Source organism: Amblyomma americanum, chromosome 5 (assembly GCF_052857255.1).
Source record: "Amblyomma americanum isolate KBUSLIRL-KWMA chromosome 5, ASM5285725v1, whole genome shotgun sequence".
Taxonomy (NCBI): Eukaryota; Metazoa; Arthropoda; class Arachnida; order Ixodida; family Ixodidae; genus Amblyomma; species Amblyomma americanum.
In genome coordinates, this window is record NC_135501.1 from 157,826,027 (window position 1) to 157,838,659 (window position 12,633).

General features: G+C 43.9%; 1 protein-coding gene across 2 annotated transcripts in view; it reads right to left on the bottom strand.

Moving 5' to 3' along the window:
* Nucleotides 1–9,102, bottom strand: part of LOC144132844 (putative alpha-glucosidase) — a 151,811-nt gene extending 142,709 nt beyond the window's left edge. For both annotated transcript variants that reach the window (XM_077665540.1, XM_077665539.1), the window contains exon 1: nucleotides 7,640–9,102. The gene's annotated coding sequence lies outside the window, so the exon portion shown is untranslated. The remainder of the gene's footprint in view (nucleotides 1–7,639) is intronic.
* Nucleotides 9,103–12,633: the final 3,531 nt, after the last annotated feature.

A 12,633-nucleotide genomic window follows, 5' to 3' on the forward strand; every position in this document is an offset into this window, starting at 1 on the left:
AAACCAAGGCAACAGAAGATAAACCGACAGGATACTCGCCATTCTGTCCACGAACTTCACCAGGCAATGAGCATCTACCAACTAACCCAGCGTGCCGCACTACTACTGGAGGAAAGCCTCTGACAAGGAAGAAAAGTAAACTTTTTCTCCGCATAGAAGTTTCTGAGCTATCTTCTCGTGGTGCTGGTTTTGAAGAAAATTTTTTTTAATGAAGGAAAACACAAAACCATTCCTACTTTTGTACGTACGCCCGCGGTTATTGCAGTGCCATCCAATTTCTCCAAAGTCAGTTTCCATTTATTCAGCGTGTCCTCAATTTCACAACCAGAGATTATGACATTACTTTTGTTTGTCTGTGCGAAGATGAAGAGCGCGCATTGTTTTCACACCAGCAAAGTCATTTGAGGCGCAAAATGTGTCCACGTGTCAAACTGCAGACTGGAAATGGAAGATCTTCACACTGTGCCTGCTCAATTTTCTTCCTAAAAAACGTCCCTTAGATTGTACAGCATCATGGCCTACTACTCTATTCTCAAAAGCATAAAGTGTTTGCATATAAAGGACATGCTTAGCATTCTCTCGCTGCTAGGAAGCTTTTCAGGGGCCGATTCCTTTCTTTTTTATCCCGAGTTCCAACTTCCACCTTCTTTTCTAGACTTATTTATGATCTCGCAGTTCTGAGAATGACCACGTATGAAGAGGCCCTCTGCTTTTGCTTTGAAATGTATCTGAGAGGAGCAATTTTAGACTTCACAGCGTTATAGTTGCACTCTTCGTATTAATGGCACTACTTTGCATTAATGACTTCATCATTACTTTCCCGTTGTACGACCTCGTTACATTTGAAACCTCCATCTTTTTATGCAAAGCAGCTTCGGGTTGCATCTCCGTTATCACTTCTCTCTATTTTTTTTTGGTAGCCTGGGAGACTCTTCTTACTGTAATGGTGATTCACGGAAAGCCTGTTTTGGCGGAGCGGAGCTCTGCTCTTGCTTTCTTTTTTACATTTCCAAACTGGGAACAAAAGCACTCATGCATTTTAGAAACGAGAAGATTGCTTGTTTCGCGGGAGACGACGGACAATTTAGGACGTCATAAAGCTGGCAATGTTAAGACGCTAAGCTTCAATTCCATTCATTTGCAGCCGCTCTCTCTTTTTGCGTTCTAATAAGTAATTTTACTTTGCAAGGTAGAGAGAGTTTAGCAATAACACAAAGCTTCGAAACATCAAACTCAATAAGAGCTTGGAATCACATCTAAGCCGCCACTATTGCCACAACTGCTTTACGAAAAGAATTTGCACGTTCTCCTGATATATCTTTCCCAAAACTCAATTCGCCTTGCAGTTCCAACTCGATCTCGCGAGATCTAATTTGTGATATCACGGGAACAGAAATCGGATAGAAAAATTTGTTTTATCTTCGTTGTGGACACCGCAAGCAAGCTGAAAGCTGACGAGTCCGCAAGAAAATAAGGACCTTGCCTTAGTCTTTGTGCTCCTTGGCATATTTAAGTTAAGCAAGAACAAAAACTTGCACAAATAAAACAAGGCCGTGCTGCCAAAGAAAAAAGAAGGTCCAAGTAGCTGGAACCGCCTTAAAAAGCTGTATTTTAACCGCCCGCTTTTCCTGTTTATACGTAGTTTATTATTTCTTCAGAATCGCACCAAGCGACTATCTCTCAAATCCTTTCGAGAATGCGAAAAGCTCTCTGGAGAGAGTATAGAAGATCTTAAAGAGCAGGGAACTGCGCAAAGCATGTCTCAGGCAAGCAAGCAAGCAGCTGCATCAGCTGCCGAAGGTCTGCGCGGGGCGTACGTTTCGAAACTCGTGAAGAGTCCATTCAGCTGCTAAATAAATGGTACTCCGCATCCTTAAGTCCATACTTGAGCACGCGGCCCACTAAAAAGGCTCCTGAAGCATGGTTATTTGCGGTCTCTGGAAATGGCGCAGCGCAGTGGTGGAACCTGTCCATCGGCACGCTCTTGCTTACGGCACGCTTTAAAGCTTTTCAGGTTACGTGCTCTGAAAAAGCAACACTGGCTGGTCATATCTTTATCTAAAGTGGAAATTATTAGGTTAGAAAAGAGGAATCTTTATGCTTTGAAACATGCACAGTGTTCTTTGGCCAGAAGTGAGATGAAAGAAGAACATTGATTTCTGCTGCCACACTACTAAACCGAGGCTAGCAGGCGATAGTGCACGAGAAGCGCTTTGTTTGACAGCGCTTTATGTGTTTAGCACATCTCCGCACGCAAACTCGCAGTTGTAAAACACTTACATACTCTTGTTTTTTCAAGATGGTCGTTAGTAAATATTGACGATTGTAGCTTGAGGTAACAGGAGGTCCTTTACAAACCGCACGGAGACGAGACGTTTTGTGGTTGACTTGAACGCCAATCTGTACTGTTTCGCATTCAAGAATTGATTTGAACGACAACGGGTCAAATGATTATTCCCAAAGATAGCTTAGTGTTAACAAAGGATGTTTGATTCAAGATGAAGGCAAGAAAAAAGATGAAAGTCCGGGATTTACTGTGCTCTATAAGAAAAAAAACAGGTCATGCAAAAGAGAAGATTGGATAACAATCTAAAAAAGGTAAGTGATCGATGTGTGAAGAGCATGGCGCTGTCGCAGGCTGTCCAGCAAGCATGACACCCTCTGGGGAAGAACCACAGCATTACTAGGCTTCTGGACTGATCCAGGTGGCTCCACCGTCCAGGCATCCAGTTTCCCTTGAGCGGAGGGACATCAAATGCCCGGCGGAGAGCCTGCCTTCCCGCACTAAAGCGACAGCATATACATAGTAAATTTGTTTTAAATGTTTAGTTTTTTCTTCCCGTGGTTTAACATCCTCCACTCAATTAAATTTAAAGTAGTTAATATACAACGATATTTATCTTTCCAGCGGCCACATCACATTGCATCTACTCCCGGTCACCGGCCTTGAGGGCATATCGCCAGTGCACGTGTGTCGTTAAGCCATCGTATTATACTCGGGGCGCACAATATGTTGCCCCCATAGTGCTCACTGGACTTGAACCCATCCAGATTCTGTTTCTTTCGTGATATGAAAGAACATCTGAGGAGCTTCCACTTGGCTCATGACAACTTGGTGGACCTGACGTTGTGCCGTTGGTGTATTCACCAGACGGCTTTATTACGAGTGAGACTTTAGAAGCCAGGGCACCCGGCTTGGAAACACATTGCCGCTGGTGTTGATTAGTGCCATAAAATGTGCTCGTTTCGAGGCAGGGTATATTGCGAACTGCCACAATAAGGAAACATTTTTAGGTTCCATTTTTTTAATACTGTCAGGGACAGAAGCGTACATTTACTAAAAATTTCTCGTGTATTCTAAGGGATCTAGTCTCTCACTAGGCAGAACATGCCGGTGTATTGCCGTACCAGTCAATATGCAATAATACTTCGCAACTGCTTTGCCAATCCAGAGTGGATACAACAATGTTGTCCCACACTGAGCATGCCCGGGCTCAAGTTGGGTGGCAGATTCCAGTACATGGTGCGAAAACGAGAACCTAAAGGCATCCGACTTTAACCCGATGAGCGTGACTTCACGGCCATTCTGGCGAAACACGGTTGGTGCTTTGGTCAAAGAGATCGGAACGAATGCTTATTGGGCATCGCTGCAGGTAGGTGTCGGTAGTTGCTGGTATTTTGAACGTACGCCTTCAGCAACCTATCTTTCAGCCTCATCTAACCTGTCCTCAAAAAACTTATATACTCTAGGATAGTGCCAGAAAACCAAATTCTTGAAACTTCTCGGCTATTTTGTGCATTCTGCTGGCTGCATCCCAGAAGGTGAACATATCTCGTTCAGCAACAAGCAGCAAGAACAATATTATTATTCAACATGCTCTTGCATGTGCCAACACTTTCAAATATAGCTTCTTCCCTAAACTACGGCAATTATTGCATCTCATTACATCGCAACATTCGATGTTTATAAATTCAGATTTCTCTACTGCAAAGCTAGTTTTCCTAAGATACAGAGGTATACCGTGGTCACCACAACTATATATTTACTTTTCTTTGCTAAATATGTTTTCTTGGTTTAGGAAATGGACTGTTGTAATGCATCTTAATATAACCCGCCCGGCTATAGCCCCTGAAAGCAGTTGCAGGAGTTTGAGATAATTAAATAAGTTAATAAATTGATATAGTATGCCTGGTCCCCATTCACAAAAGCCACAACTGTGCAACTGTCGGGTTTCAGGTACTATTTTCCCATGACAACGGATGTGTAGTGCCGATGGCAAGCCTGGTAGGATTGCATTCGAGCCACAGAACGTCCCTAATTATAAATGAGCTCATAGGTAGCTTTAATGGCAAAAAGAATTGCGAGTTCCACATGCTAAAGGCTGTGACGCAAAATTAAATCATAGCTACTAAATATGAACGTGGCCTCTAAGGTTTTGAATGAATGTTCTATAGCGTCACATTACGAGGCGGCCATATTATCTTCGATGAGGTAATAATGCAACAAGTATAACAGTGCGCGTGCAACATTCTAGGATAGAAATGGCAAGCTGTGCAAGGACAGTAAATAGAAGAGGCGTCCATCACAAACGCGGCTTACAAAATGAAGCACGCTAACATACGTAAAGCAAATGTGTGTCCTGTCTCTCCCTCGATGTATGTCTTTGCTTGGGCTACCTCCTAGGTGGTACAAGTGCCGCACTTCACAGCGATGTTGTAAACTAGGAAGCGCAAAATACCGGACGACGGACAGAGTAAGGGACACAAAAAACAGGTTCACGAGCGCTTTTTTTTTGTGTCCCTTACTCTGTCTGTCGTCCGGTATTTTGCGCTTCCTATTTTACAACATGCATCACCAACTAGCCCGGCAGCTTGCTCTCCTAAACTTGACAGCGAGTCTATGGGGAAAATTATACGTTTACATATGTGCATGCAGTGTCAAAAAGCAACTTTCCAGAAAGTTGACATAATAATAACTGAAACCAATCTCCTTCAATTCTTGGAACACTTGCTTCTGAATACCGTGCTCAACTAGTCTATGGCCCAAAAAACTGGAAGAAAAAGAAATTTACTGCACCTATGGTAAATAAACGGCAGGTAAGGGGGATTGAAGAGGTAAAGTGAACAAGGGAGCAGGGAGCCTCAAGGTGCTGAGTCTGTTATTTACTCCATTATATAAAATCTACATTGCGTGCTCTTGTCCACGGTTAACTAGATGAGCACAGCGAAAGTACGCGGAACACAGAATTTTCAGTGCTTCGTTTGAAATAATTTTAAAAATTTTGAGCCGTGGTATCTTCTGGTCCGAAAATATGGGTGCGTAATAAATACATCGCAGGAAATTCTACAGAAAAACCTGTTGGAAAAAAGATTTGGGTGTGTTAATAATTTTGTACGGTGACCAAAGGCAAATTTAACGATGAGGGCAGCCGTGGCCACTAGGATTTACAGCGGTTCCCGAAGAAAGATGGAAAGAACGTAATGTGAGCTTGTTCGGCCGCAAGTATCCGGAAAATTTTGTTAAATAATTTCAAAGCGAAGCAAATTGAAAGATTCAGGATATTGTATTTCTAATAATACCTTTATAAATAACAATACAAACATAAAATTGTCAAATAATACCTGCGAAATGTTTTTTATAAAACTGTCGTCCGCATTACGTCCACTGTCGCCATCTGCGGGCCAGATTCTGCATCCCTTTTCCGCATTTCGCAGAAAAGCCTTCACCGCTTCAGAATGAAAGGATGGGTGATATATTCTCCCGCTCTACTAGACTGGTAATATTGGGTTTCAGTAAATCACGTACTCGCAGAGCATTCTCTTTGATAAAATTCATTTTTAACGCCATTGAGCCGCGCTTTCAGTCCCAAATTATTCCTAGAAGATAAACCAATTCCATTTTTTGTTCAGAATTATACCCAGAAGAAGACTTTAAACATCGATCTCCGTCAACGTTACCAAGTAAGCGCCTTAACTTCGTTTCTTGGGGGACTGTGGAAGTTCGGTGAAAGAATGGCGACTAAACTTTCTGCGGCGTGAGTTAGCATAAATAGGGCATTAAGTTTGGTTTTTACAGTCAAAGGCCTTTTGGGTGCATTGTTTTGTTAGTCAAAAGTAACTTAGTACACAGAATATTCTTTTCCTAATAAATGTACATCTGTGACCGCAGTTTTCATCAGGCTTCAAGGCTGTGCATGTATCGCGTCTCAATTAATAACTAGACACGAATGCTCAGTTTTTATTCCACTGCCGAAATTGTGTATTTGACAGCATGAAAAACTTTGGCACCATGCCACTCGGATAGAAAACGCCTCCTTTAATAATCAAAACTCCCACCTTTCCTGTAAATCATGGTGTTCTGCGAGGCCGACATGTGATGTAACAAAGCCAACTTTACGTTTCGAACTTTGTAAATGCGTTGAAGTATGTACTCTTTTCATAGCTTGCTTACTTCAATAGAAATGTGCAACTTACGCATGTACAACAATGAAATAAATTTCAGCCTATTGTAGACCCTTAAGTTAATATTTGCTGTATTCAAATTTCCTACCATCCGTACTCCGGAGCCATCCACAATAAGTACCTCGTATTTTATTTGCGTTTATTGGGCTGGGAAGAAATCTATTCTTTTTATATGCGTTGAAATTAAGCAGCGAATAGACGTTGCTCGTGTTCATGTAGACTCCACTCGCACTTTGGTTGGGTTTGTAGTTCCCTTGTTGTACCACTTATATTGGTCGTAACCGGACCGATAGTACAATAAATAAACAAGTCGCGCGAGCGAAACTAACGAAGATTGATTCCTTTGAACTGCAGGTCAAGCTATAGCAAATCGTTACTAGCAACTAAATATCCTTAGCCTATCAGCCTTTCTTTGATCTTAACGATTTTTTTCAAATATCTGATAGAAAAGAACTCGCTTATTTCTTCAAATCATTATTTTCACTCGCACAAACAGTTGCGGCATACGCTTTGCCAGTAACGAAAAAGCAGCAGCCCTTCATTCCTTGCCGTAGAGCACGCCGTATTTTGAGGTATTATTTTTCTTAGGCGGTTACAACTGATGTCTTGGCCTGAGAAAAAAAAAGGCAGCGCTGCACTTATTTTTTGCAGTACTAGGGCACACCTGTGACTTCAGGAGAGAACTCAGACTGGCATTGAACTGCACTCTTGCCTTCTTAGTCGGCCACATTTCTTTACAATGGCCTCATTAGCAGCAAATTCTGTCCACCAGAGCAGCGTTGTGTCTTGTAATTACATGTCCGCCTTTCTGCATAAGTGATCCATTACAGGATCATAAAGATTTCATATTCCTTCTCAGGCTTTCGAAGAAAATTACGTTAAGAAAGTTTACTGCCTGATTTTGGCGCAGCACCAGCGCTGGCATGTTTAGAACACATATGGATTATACTCAAGTATTTGTTAAAAATTGTTTTGATTTCAAGTGAGCTGAAAAAAATTACTGTACTGCAGTTTCTACACATCAAGTCTTCGCAAAGAAACTCATGCTTGTTTAGAACTTTTTCTTTTTTATATACGAAGCTATAGCAGAAAGGAAGTTAAAATAGGCTAAGAATGTTCATAAAGTGACACTACCTCTGGCGGTGAAATAATAAAGAATCATAGAGCATATTCTCACCTCTGTGAATATCCAGTTGGAGGGAGCGAGACGGGCGCCAAATCCTAGGCTTCTCTTTGAAGGTCCAGGTCCTCGAGTTTAGTCACTAAGAACTGCAATTCCGCCTTTGCTCTGCTTTCTTTTCTTTATCCGAAAAAGCGCGCACAAAATTATCAGTGCTTAAAAACCACTTCTCGGACACGCATCAGTCTCACTACGCAGTGTATCCTTTTTATACGATTATCGTACTGTCACTTCCCGTGTTCAGTGCACACCAATGCGTGGAGAACGGAACTCTTCTCTTAAACTCCTTTGCCACTAAGGTAGATGAAGAGACAAACTAAGCAGCACGGATGCAGTTCCAGAAATGTTATCCGCGATACTTGATTATGTAGTGAAGCACTTTGCGAACAAAGTAACTTTCTTGATATCAGAAAGCGCCAGTAACGCAAGAAAAGCAAACACCCTTTTCTTTGCTCCGAATGTTGCCCAAAATGACCAGGGTCGATAAGCGCTGCAGACTTTGCCACGCAATATGTTGTAGGTATTAAAGAAATGATTTCATGCTCGGGCTTGCGAATATATCCACATAAGCGTTCAGTTGGGCGCACCAAAGGGAGGCGAAGTAAAGTATCCTTCTCTTTTTCCTGTCCTCAAGTCATGCTGCACACGAACAAGCTGAAGAGTAAGAGGCGCGGATGAGGTGAACGGCATCCAAAAAATCAAGTCCAGGAGCAACGAACAGCACTTTTACGAAGAATTCCAAGTTCAGGTAAGAGTCGGGCACACGATGGCAGACACTTCACGGGTTCACAAGCTAATTTCTCTCAAAATAAAGTAGCTACTTCATCCAAAAAAGCAGCTTCCAACTTTTGGCGTCAACTTCAACTTGTCAGTTCCAGGCCGCGAACACGCTACGCAATGCACGGAAATTCCAGCTTCACAATGAAGGGACCTCTTGACTGCTTGTCCCGCAGGACAGCGAGACAGCGTTCGAGAGACGCGTCCTCGGAGCACACAAAGCAGGGTGTGAGACCACGCCTCGAGAAGGATCCTTTCTTCTTGTTGGACCTCTACCCCTCCTCCACTTCTTTGCGAACAAAACCGGAACAGGGGAAGAGAGAGAACGTCTGCAAAGGAAGCGTAGAGGTACAAAGAAGGCGGCGACGGAACGGGGCCGACAAAGCCACAACGGCTTCAAGTGGCGACGACACGGAGGCGGTGCAGGCGGCGACGATGCGAGGCGTCGTCACTCTAGAAGTTCGGGCGAGGCTTCCCCAGTGTTCCACTTGAAAGAAGAAAAAAAATAGAACGAGTAAAGGAGACGCGGATGAAAGAGGGAGCGGAGATGGCAAACACGGTCGAGGCCGCAGCGCTGGCAGCTAAGCGACAGAGGCAGCAGCGCTCCGGCGAGCACCGATGAAACGGCGAACTGGGCCGGCGCGTGTGAACCGTGCGAATGGCTTCACCGCACTGCTCCCACTGAGCGGCCGGTCAGGAGGCAAAGAGCTTCCCCCCAACGCTCCCGGCGTTCGGGAGAGGGATGTGGTGAGAGAGTGCGAAGCGGGTGAGGGAGAGAACAACAATCAGAATGAAGAAATGAGAGAAAGAGAGTGACAGAGAGAGAAAAAAAAAGTAGAGGCGCCACTCCTTCAAGTTTTCGCCACTACCATTAGATGGCGCCCCGTGTTCCTTTCGCGCGCCCTTGATCCATCTATCTACTTTGTGTAATGGTTCTATCCACGCATTTCTTTGGACGCGTTATCCTCGTTGTAAGGACGTCTGAACGTAGGAGCACGTTTCTAAGCCGCGCGCCGTTGCAACGTGAAAAATGAGGGCCATTGAGGACGTGAGAAACCGCGATAATGGGAGATTAGATATTTCTCCAGGTCACTGCCTTTTACAGCCGTCTCTTGAGGTTTTTCGGCCCCGATCGTCGGCTTGTGCCAGATATAAAGAGGGAACGCCATACTGAACTAGAAATGCTGGATTATCGTTTAGTGCAGCGCCGTGTACTCAGGCGAATGTATAAAAGCTAAGTGCGAAAACGTTCTGTAGAGATGACTTGTTTCACTATGAAGCTTACTCTAAAAGCATGAAAAACTGCACACCTAATACATTGTTTTTTATCAGCATGTACCTTCTGTGCCCATGAATGCGGCATTGCTCTCTGCGCGACCTTAGATGTAATAGATTACAGAAATCAGGCAGCAAAAGAATCTTGTGCCTTTGGACACTATTTGTTTAAACTCGCGGCATGCTTCCGCATTTCACAGTCTAAGATAACTTTATTTACTTTTCCATGATGCAATCATTACGTCATTGCATAACTTGCTACCGAAACGTAATTTTGTTTCTTTACGATTTCTATCTGATAAAAGCGCATTCATTGTGTCAGCGATGCAAGAAAAGAAAATAGAAGAGCCAGGCTATATCGTTTTTAAGCTCAACTTTCGTTCCCAGAAGCAGGATTGGGAACATTAGGTGAGCCGTTCAAAATATGAGCATACAAAGTCCACGCGTTTAAGGGCAGCAATACGTGGACAAGTAAGCGCTGTGCGGCTCAGTCCAAACTGGGAAGATTAAGGAAGGCATTCTAAGAAGTATGTACACAACAGTTATTGCTTAAGGGCATTGTGAGGCATACTATGTTTTCTTTACTTATTCCAGCTCGCTGCAAAGAGACGGAAGCAGCAATTTCACGCTCCATTGCCCCCGCGTTAACAGCTGCTCTTGTGTAAAAGGAAGGCCACTCTTTTCTGTTCAGCCCCGACGGCGCTTTCCATTTTTTTTTTGTCTTCATTTCCTTCCTTGGCTTCGCGAAACGCCCCGCAGCGATGATTTGCAGGGCTTTCGTGGCTTTCATTTCGCCGTCGTCACTATGCGGTTCCCTTCTTTACAGAGTAAGAAAACAAGAACGTTGGCAGCCAAAGAAGCAAGCATTGCGGAATGGAGTTGAAGTTAGCGAAGCTTTTAGCTCAAAATGGCGCAGCCGCCAGGACAGTAAAGGGAGAGTGGGAAGGAATGGGCGCGAAATGGTGCGTGCGTGGATAGAATATAAGGCTCGCCGGCGGGCAGAGGGAGTGCATTCCACGAGTGCAATAGTAGAAACGAGATTATAAATGCAAAAGGGTCAGGGGGATACGGAGCAATGTGCGTATGAGACGAAGCCGAGCGAAAAGGAATGGCTCAAAAACAAAATTGATATTAGCATGAATGAAACGTGGCAGAATGAAGAGGAGTTACAGTGCGAGTCAGCCAATGATACGATGGCTCCCGGAGGAAAGAAGATTGAGTATAGAGAATAAAAAAGAAACTATAGAAGGCCCTCGCGGGAATAATGCGACGTGGCTTCTCAAAAGCATTACTGGGCCTTGTGGACCTCCGTTAAAGGACGAGACTCTTTCATCTAGAAGGCCGGCCACATTCTTCTCTTTCATATTTTTTGTTTTTTACTTTTTGTGAGGGCCTTTATTTCCTTCTTTTGTTAGAATCTTGCTGTTCTCAGCAATGACCTTTTTTCGCTGTTCTTTTCTTCCGCATTCCTATATCTCTGAAAGAGCACGGTGCATTTAGGAATTGCTTCCATTATAGTTAGTCTTTCAACAATATTACATCACACTTTGATGATCTTCGCCCAAGAATGCGTTGATAGCCCACTGCTGCTAACTTTGGCTCTAGTATTATTCGTAAGCCTTCCGTTCGCTTCTAGCAGCTTCCTACTTTCTAGCCCTCATCCTTTTGCCTCCTTCCAAATTCCCGACTGAGCTCTGCCTTGCTTCCCTCTCCAACCTGGTGAGGCATTCCCTCCTGCCTGCGGCCTCCCCATTCATTGGTGGCTAGCCTCCGCCTCTCCGCGTCACACTTGTTTCCCATATTTTTTTTACTTCTTCTGCCGCTCGCGGTGATATAATTAACGATAGAGGATCTTCCGCCCACGACCCCTCTCTCGCCATCCCATGCCGGTCGGCATTCGGGCATTGCATTCGCTCCAACCTCGATTTAAGCGACAGCGATGTCGGCTGGTCCTATTCGCTGCATCCTTATCTGGTTTTTCCTCGGGCTTGTTATGTCTTTTATGCCGACAAGAGGTTTAGAAATGGAATATCTCGCTTTTCGGGGCAGTCGTCTTGTTGAGCGCGCTGGTTTAAATAGTGCTGAGAAATAGAAGAAGAACAAATCGTCGGTACCCGTGCACTACGCTTTCAAACTGCCGGAACGATGCCTCTCAAAGAAATTCTCAACATCTTGTGGCATCTGCAAGCATTTGCATGCTATGAAATTTGTGGAAGGAAAAGGCAAACTACAGAACTATGCGACGAGTGTGCGGTTTGAACGTTGAGTTCTCGGGTTAAAATTAATGATTAAATTACGTCTTTAATAACTTACATTTAAGATAACCTTAAACAAATCATGAGTACGGGCGTGTGGCGCCAATTTTTTCACTTCGATAAAGGCGGATGGTGATATGGACATCAATGCGTGCCAAAAACAAGTCGTTCGGGCATTCTTTAAAAAATTCCGCGAGCTTTTAATAGGGCAGCGCGACGGCTGGGCCGTATGGTTTTGCTGGAAGAGTCCAGCAGCTGTGACTGGCCGGGCAGATCGCAATATAGATTTCTGTGATCTGCCTTGAGCGTAGATCCGTAAAGTCGCAACACTTCCAGTAAATGATTACAACGACCGTAGGGCTTTGGTGCGACGGCCTATCTCCGCGTTGAAATCATCTCGCAAAAACTTCTTTGTTAAAAAGGGATATAAGAGAGTGCTATTTGAGAAGTGGGGAGCATTAGAGACTGCGTGCTCCTCGGCCACTACTCCGGCATAGGTGGAATTGTGGGAACCTGCTCTTGGAAGCGTTCTCTTTCCTTTAGCACCTGTTCAAAGGTCTTGCAGCGTCGCTTCTTTAGAATTGTTTTTTACTTAAATGACTGGTATCACTACTAATCCAAAAACAATATTTTATTTATATGAAAATAATGAAATGAAGTCCCGCAAAGCAGCACGAGGTTATG